This window comes from Procambarus clarkii, chromosome 31 (genome assembly GCF_040958095.1).
Source record: "Procambarus clarkii isolate CNS0578487 chromosome 31, FALCON_Pclarkii_2.0, whole genome shotgun sequence".
Classification (NCBI taxonomy): Eukaryota; Metazoa; Arthropoda; class Malacostraca; order Decapoda; family Cambaridae; genus Procambarus; species Procambarus clarkii.
In genome coordinates, this window is record NC_091180.1 from 15176035 (window position 1) to 15185295 (window position 9261).

Sequence of the window (9261 nt, forward strand, 5' to 3'; positions counted from 1 at the left end):
CAATCTCCAAAACCCCATAACTGAGAAGACCCTATAAATTATAAACTCATATCAGTGACAAGTGTGGTACTCAAACCATTAGAGAATATACAGCCAAATAAGTGGAATATGTGGAGAGAAATGACATGATAATGGACAATCGGTATGGATTTCGACCAGGAAAATTCTGACAAGGAAGAGAGATCAAGGAGTGGTTCTGGATAGTCGGCTGTCACCAGAGGGCCACATGAAGGGCATTGAGAGGAGCCTATGCTAGCAAATTTCTGAACTGCTTTTAACATTCAACGTGCAGCACTGGATATACATGCATGTATGCCCATGTGAAAACAAATTAAGCAATTAACAACAAATTTTCCTTGTAGATTGGTTAATTTGGATGCAAAATGTAAGGAAAGGTGGAATTAAAATAAATATTTACATATTTACTGGTTAGATGATCTATAGAAGGCTGGCAGGTGGGGCTTCTAGCCGGATGTGTCAACACTGATCTCACATCTTGCTGACACAGCACGATGTGGCAGTGGACTCTTGTTATGGCCTTGGATGTTTCTATGATCATTTGTTCACTTTTTAACTTGATACAGTATTTGTGTTCAATAACATGGATTGAGTACATTACTATAAGGATAATGTATTTAGGCCTACAATACATTATTTGTAGGCCTAAATAAGTATAAATAAGATGTAAGGAAATTGCAGAAGGCCTATTGGTCCAGACAAGGCAGCTCCTATTCATATCCACCCAAACTCATTAATTTATATGAATGAGTTTAGGTGGATACCAATAGCAGCTGCCTCTGCTGGACCAATACGTCTTCTGCAATTAACCTTCATTTTCATGTTTGCTGTGAATAAGTTTGGGTGGATATAAATAGTAGGTCCCTCATATGGGCCAATAGGCCTTCTTCACTTCCTTTATTATTATGTTTAATGATTGGTTGACCTGGTATACCTCATTACAACTATATAGAGCTGTGAAAACCATATGAAAATAATTGGTATATACAGGCGAGGTGTCACAATAATGTGGCTGAAATATGCTGACCAAACCACACACTAGAAAGTGAAGGGATGACGACATTTCCCTTCAATCACAATCGACTTGAGAATGGTCTATGACAGACAGAAACATCGTCGTCCCTTCACTTTGTAGTTTGTGGTTTGGTCAAAAATTGGTATATATATATATATATATATATATATATATCATGAAATTTTATACTATGATGGATTACCCCATTAGCATAGGCATAGTAATATTTGCAATGATAACCACATTTACGTACTTAAGTCATGAAACGATTGCAGGATTTTTCATGGGTCAGAGTAAAGTCCACTACATCCATATGGAGCTGTTATGTCCATATTAGTATCATCGGTATAAAAACCAGAATGGAGGAATGTTAAAGAAACTGTTTATGCAATATGTGAGACTAAAATTGGAATACTGTATGCACTACAGTAGTTGAAATTGAAATATGCAGTAGTGTGGTGTCCATATCTTAAGAAGCGCATCAATAAACTATAAAAAATGCAGACGAGCGCCTGACAGCTGGGTTGACAGCGCTTTGGATTCGTAGTCTTGAAGTTCCAGGTTCGATCCCCGGTGGAGGCAGAGACAAATGAGCAAAATGTTTTTCACCCTGATGCCCCTGTTACCTAGCAGTAAATAGGTACCTGGGAGTTAGTCAGCTGCTATGGGCTGCTTCCTGGGGGGTGTATAACAAAAAGGAGACCTGGTCGAGGACCGGGCCGCGGGAACGCTAAGCCCTGAAATCATCTCAAGATAACCTCAAGATGCTTCTGAATGGCTTCTAGAACTTAAGAACATGAGCTATAAAGAGAGCCTGGAGGTATTAAACATGACAAGGCTAGAAGATAGCAGGAAAGAGGTGACGTGATCACTATGTACAAAATAGTAATGGGAATCAACAAAATAGACAAGGGAAGATCTTTTTAAATCTGCAACTTCAAAAACAAGAGGGCATAGATTCAATCCCAGAAAACAAAAGTGCTGCGAAAACATACAAACGCTCTCTTTTTGAGAATAAAATTGTAGAATGATGGAACAATTCAAGTGAAAAGGTGGTGGCTACCAAAACCATCAGTACCATATAAGCTCGGTTATCTGAAGTTCGTTGAACCAAAACAAACTTAGATATGACGATATTTTACAAATTACAGTATATTATCAATTAATATTAAACAAGATGTACACAGAACAGCAAAAAGTGAATTATTATTGCACCATGTGGCTCGTCCATGCTTAAATATGTCTACAAAGTCCAAATATTGCTAAAATACATAAAACAAACTAAAATACAACAATTTACTACACTAAATATTATGGTCAGACAATGATAACTAAATATCTCTACACAAAATTAGCAAAAACAAATGTCAAAATATTCTCAAGTCACTGTCACACTATGCTTCGAATACCAGAGCTGCATCGCTTCTAGACTGTTGTCACTGATTGTTTTTTTTAATTGACCAGATGTCTTACAGCAGCAACCTTGGTGTTAAAGGTGGTAAGAAAGTGTGAAAATATATTACCATTGGGCAAAAAATTGACATGATATGCAGCAGCTGTGAGCTGTAAACAGTGTTTAAAACATTGAGTGAAAGAATATCTCCTGTTTTCTGTCCCACATTGTAGGACAAAACAGGAGATTCCTTTTCACCCATAGGGTTATAAGCCCATGGAACTGCCTACCCACCAAAGCTGTTAATGCCAAATCTCTGCTGCAATTTAAGAACCAATTAGATAAAGTCATCAGAACAAATAGGGAGACCCTTGACAGGCTGCCACCTTCCTGTTCTCATTGAGGCCAGTAGAGTGAATGGTCCTCGGGTAAATTCAGGTAAGTTCGTGCTTGTATGTGATGATGTAAAGTTGATGCTGCATCACTCGCTCGCTGTATAAACATTTTATATTTTTGGGCCCTATAATAATTGTATATACAGTACAGTATATAATTTTGACATCAACTTGTTCGTCAGTGATTATCATCACACGTCATGACACTCCTGTGTGATGGTCATAATGAAAAATACAAAAGAAATTTATTTGATGTAAATTTGTATATCTAGACTGGCTGACAATATTTTAGTGGAAATCTTGCTCATTGTCACGAGTGCACAACCATTAGTTGTCAAATAGTTATACATCTGAAATGGAAAAGTTTGCAGTGATTGCTCTTTTATATGTGACGCTCAAAATGAAGAATGCTTAAAGTTTTTATTTTTTTTAAGTTTTTTCTTAATTTGGACAAATGATGGTTTTGTACTTACCTCATATGCTTCAGGGTTATCATGAAGATATTTCACTATACTACCCTACTGGTAAACCAACCAACAAACCTGTATGTGTTACAGTGGTTGTATGCTCCAGTTCGTTACCTGGAGAATTGTTTTGGAATTCTCCAGGCAATGAACTGGAGAACATGCCTCACCCCCATGTAGTTTGTTCATGTGAATTGACACTTCTGTACTGTATACATAAATATATGGAGCATACCATACAAGGCTGAAGATTGTGGAAGCATATGGAGTCCTTCATCTAGCACATTATTTGAGTAAGTGAAACTGGTAAAAGTGTTACCCAGACTGGTAGTGTTCATAGAAGTGTTGCAGAGACTGGTAATGCTCATGGACGTGTTGCAGAAATTGGTAGTGTTCATAAAACTATTACACAGACTGGAAGTGTTCATGAAGGTGTTGCTTAGACTGATAAAAGTGCTGCACAAACTGGTAGTGTTCATGTAAGTGTTGCATAGACTGGTAGAAGTAATTTCTTAAGTGTAGTTACAGGATGAGAGCTACGCTCGTGGTGTCCCATCTTCCTAGTACTCATTGTCATATGACGTTTCGAAACTACTGACGGATTTGGCCTCCACCACCTTCTCACTTAACTCGTTCCAACTGTCTACCACTCTGTTTGCAAAAGTGAATTTTCTTATATTTCTTTGGCAGCTTTGTTTAGTTAGTTTAAATCTATGACCATGAAAGTGCTGCACAGACTGCTACTGTTCATAGAAATGTTGCAGAGACTCTTGAAGTTGAAGAGTCTCTTGAAGAGACTGGTAATGTTCTTGAAGTTCCAGGTCTCAGGAATTCTTCCCTATCAATGTTATCGATTCCCGTTACTATTTTGTATGTAGTGATCATATCGCCTCTTTTTTCCTATCGTCTAGTTTTGGCATATTTAATGCCTCTAACCTTTCCTCATAGCTGTTGTTGTCAGTTCTGGAAGCCATTTAGTTGCATGTTTTTGTGCCTTTTCCAGTTTGTTGATGTGCTTCTTAAGATATGAGCACCATACAACCACTGGATATTTCAACTTTGGTCTAACAAAGGTCGTGAACAATTTCGTTAGTATTTCGCCATCCATGTACAGTATTTAAAAACAGTTCTGAAATTGGGAAATGTAGCATAGGCCCCTGGCGTGATGTGTTTTATGTGGTCCTCAGGGGATAGTTTTTTTTATCTAGAATTGCCTCTAGATCTCTTTCTTTATCAGATTTTTTTTTTTTTAATTTTTCACATAATTTGTAGGTTGTGTGTGGTCTATGCTCTCCTATTCCACATTCTATGACATGGCATTTATTCACATTAAATACCATTGCCAAGTGGTGCTCCATACACTTATTTTGTCCAGGTATTCTTGAAGCGCATGACAATCGTCTAAGTTTCTTATCCTTGCTAGTTGCAGTGACTGGTAGAAGTGTGCCAGGAAGTGCTTTAAGGAATCAGAAAGTAGCAATTACACTTGATGATAAAAGAAGTGGATATAAAGTGAATGAGAAAGATCCAAGAAAGTGAGAGTAAAAGGTACATGAAGAGACAAGATAAAATGGCAAGAAATTTATCTTTGGAAGAAGTACATGCATCATTGTACAAGTTACTATATAAAAAAGCTGCAAGTATAAATAAGTTGTATCAAGATACGATAAATACATTGTAGAAAAGGAATTGGAAATGGTATAGAGAATGTCTCAGGAGTGTGGGAAATATCTTTGTCAGATGATAGCATAACAAAAAAACAGATTGTGCAATACCATTGTATAAAGTCATGTTGTTACAAATATTTGTATGGTAAGTGAAGTTGGTCTGTAAGTATCTAGATGTGAAGGTGGTAGGGTTGGATTCTTATGCGGAAAATTGCATTCTTTCCTTGGAGATCTCTTGGCTCCTTTCCAGTTATGCACCTGAATCTTGGGCCATTTTACCTCTTCATCTTTACAGTCACTTTGATTAAAATGATCAAATAGTTCATTATTTTTTGCAGTGATCTTCTATAAGATTTAGTTAGTTTAGTTCATTTATTATGCACCCCATACCCATCTTGTGGGCGGTAGTGGAAAGGGTTACAGAGCCACATAATGGGCTCAGGGACTGAACCCCACAATTCATTTAGCTAAGCTATAGGATTTAATGAGCATAATTTTTATGAGATAATCTCATTTTACATGTACAATATTTAATTAAAGCCGATGTGTCCCATGTACAATATAGTAGATGTAAAAATATGTTAACAGTTGGCCTTTACATTGACATCATTTTTTTTTTCCAAAACATGATTAATATTACCCATACAGGCTTTGGAAAACTGAAAATCATATTTTCCAAAAATTAAAAACTTGCTATTGCCATAATTATCCTTGATGTTACGACTATAGATGTGTATTCATGAACCTCTGGAAAATGATCTGCATTAGCCAAGAGATACTCTAGCTGAGTAACTGGCTGGCAGCTATGAAACTGAAATAGCTGTAGGATATTTACAAATTAGGAAGTATAATTACTCATCCTCACTATCCTATTTTCATAGGATGAAGAGGTATTATGTCTTAGTGGAGATAATATAGAGAAGATGGGGCCCATCCCTGTCGTCCCCTTCCAGATGATTGCTATTGTTTAATATTACTTTAGTTTTTTATTACTGTACTCTTGTATCTTCTTCTTCTTCGGGCTGATGCTGCCACACTCATAAAACTGGAAATGGATTGATAATGATGATGTATGTGAGCACTTGTGTCTGTGATGTAGGACAAAATAACCTTATGTGCTTTAGTGTTTTCATCCTATACAGCTGGAAGAATGAATATAGGATGTTGGTTGTTTAACCCTATGTAAGTACTCTAGGGCATTCTAACTTTATTAGTATAGTACTCTGGCGTGATTGCTCAACACAGAACAAAATATTACAAAGAAATCTCTTTATAGTCATTAATATAATTTAACATAGCTGTACTGTATATAGATATTCCACTAATTTGTGATTCTCATCATTAATTTATCAATGTGATGCATTCTGCTGAAGAGAATACAAAATTTATTTTGTTTTGTGGATAGTTTGTTTAGTGTTTAAACACTCCAGGCACTAACATGGGTTAAAGTTCTTACTTCCTTGCTTTCCATTCTTCTGCTTGATCAATTCTTTTGTTTGATAAGACTTGATAAATTGTTTATTTTTTTCTAAGTTTTATTCATTGAAGATTCATGTGGCATGATTCATAAATACTGACTGTTACACATACTGAAGTGGATATTATGACCCCTAGAAGTTTTTCTCATGGATCTCCAACACCACTTCCATTGACATCACTCATTTTATGTCTTTCTGCTCCTGGTATTTGCATCCTGAATAATATTTTGATTATTTATTTTTTATTATTATTTCATATACTGGTATTGTGATGTCAGAGTCAAGAATACTGTTAATTATTCTTGAATTTCATATTTGATTACAATTTATGTATTTTAATGTTTTCCACATTGCATGACACATTCAGACAATCTTGAATTGTTTATGAAAAAGTAAGTAAATTTATTTTAAGTGTATAACTATCAGCTACTAGTCACAGAAGTGGAATTTTAATTAAATATTTTTCCAAATGTAATTTATAAATGAATATCCTGTTTATTGGTACTTTGATAATAAAATATTTGAAAGCATTACTTATGAATGTTTAATTGTGTTGATTTATAATGCTAAACAGGCGATGAGTCACAATAACGTGGCTAAAGTATGTTGACTAGACCACACATTAGAAGGTGAAGGGACGACGACGTTTCGACTTGAGAATGGTCCAGGACGGACCGAAACGTCGTCATCCCTTCACCTTTTAGTGTGTGGTCTGGTCAACATAATGCAAAACAGTTTTAATATTTAAGCACAGGTACATATTAAAAATCCCCAGGAGAAAATAGTTGAAGAAACTTTATTGAATGTTGATAACGCTCTCACTTAAGGGAACATCATCCAATAGCCCAGTAATACTTGTGGTACTTGAATTAAACTCTGTCCAATATAGCTTATACTTAAGGGAACATCATCCAGTAATGCCAGCACAAGTGAACATCATTCAATGAAGGCTAATATTACAGTATGTTGTGTTATTTTGTTAGTTGTTTGTCTATCATCTCATGCAAGCTGCTACACAGCTTGGAGTGTATATAGACATTTCATGGAGTGAAACAAATGACAAAAGTGCTTAGAAATGCCAGGAAATTGCAGAGTGATGAGTTTGGTCAATAAGACAAGACCTCTCAATGGAAGATAGAAAAGATGAAAACAAACCTTGATGAAGCGAAACGTCTAAATGGGAATAAAAAAGGAAGAAGAAAGAATTTCTGTTTTCTACAAAGTGTCAGGGACTGAAAATCTATTGAAATGGTACATAAAAACAAAGCAACAAAACCATTAGAAGAAGGGGGAATAAAAAACAAAGGGAAAGGAAACATGTTCCTGAAAATTGTATATACCAACATGGATGAAGTAAGATAAAAAAAATACTGGAGCTAAGAGATATAATTCAGCTTAAAGTCCCAGATATTGTCGCACTAACAGAGACGAAACTTGAAAATATTTAAAATGAGGTCGTATTCCCACGGGGCTTCTCAGTTTGGAGACGTGACAGGACAACTAGGAAGGGGGAGGAGTGGCTGTGCTGGTGAAAGAACACCTGAAGGTAAGAGAGTTAATAATTGAGACTCGAGAAGAAGTTCCCTCAATATGTAAATATGTCAACTTCCCTCCAGAAGTTGACATATTGGCGCTGCAGGTCTGGAATCAGGATGATAAACTGATAATCATAAATGCCTACGACCCACCAGCAAGCAACACGTGGACAAAGGAGGAACTGGATGACAAATGAGAGGACCTCATAATGGTCATGAGAGAGATTATAGTAAAAGCAGATAGTGATAAGTTACAGTTGTTGGTACTGGGGGACTTCAACTTGACAGCAATAGACTGGGAGGCCCACGAAGCAAGAATGAAGGACAATTGAACAGGCAGATTTATAAACCTCATTCAGGAGACATTCATGTGTCAAGACGTCAAGCAGACCACAAGGTTGCAACCCGTTTTTGCACTTGCTTATACAGTAGTCAATATTGGCTTATTTAATAAGTGCATATGTGACATACTAATTGATTGTGAATATTAGGTTGCAGGGGAACTTAATACTAACAGGAATAGACCAAATTGACAAAGAGGAATTTCTGAAACCAGCAACTTCATGAACAGGAGGACACAGATTCAAGCTAAGAAAACATAGGTACCGAAAAATATTTGAAAATTTTCTTTTGCAAACAGTGGTAGACGGTTGAAAAAAAGGTAAGTAAGAAGGTGGTGGAGGCCAAAACTGCCAGTAATTTCAAAGGTTATACAACAGAGTACTGGGAAGACGGGAGACCATAAGCAGAGTTCTCATCCTGTAACTACAGTTAGGTAATTACACACTACCCTCCCCTTCCCTGAAATAATAATCCAGTAAACGGGTAAATAACTTGTACAAAGGTAGTTTGGCTCAATGGGGCCCAAGAGATCATATAAAAGTTTATACTAATTATTATTATTATCATAAAATTTGCATACATAATATTATATAATAATAACTATTATATCATATATTTTTTATTTACGCATTAATTTTGTATGTAAGGTATACTTTTTTATGAATAAAATATTTGATTATTATAATCATTAGCATACATTTTTGTATAATCTCTGGGCATCATAATATATTTAAATATTTACAGTGAATTTGTGGAATAAAATTAATATTTATAGATTTATTAAAATATGTAATTCCTAAGCTTTTCCTGTTGTAAACAATGCGTCCGAATGCAGTTATTTAAATTTAAAATACAACCATATATTCTTATATGGCTTATATATTACATAGGCGTTTAATTTATTTATAATTTAATAAAGAGTTTATTGTCTTTAATACGTTAAATGTACTAGAT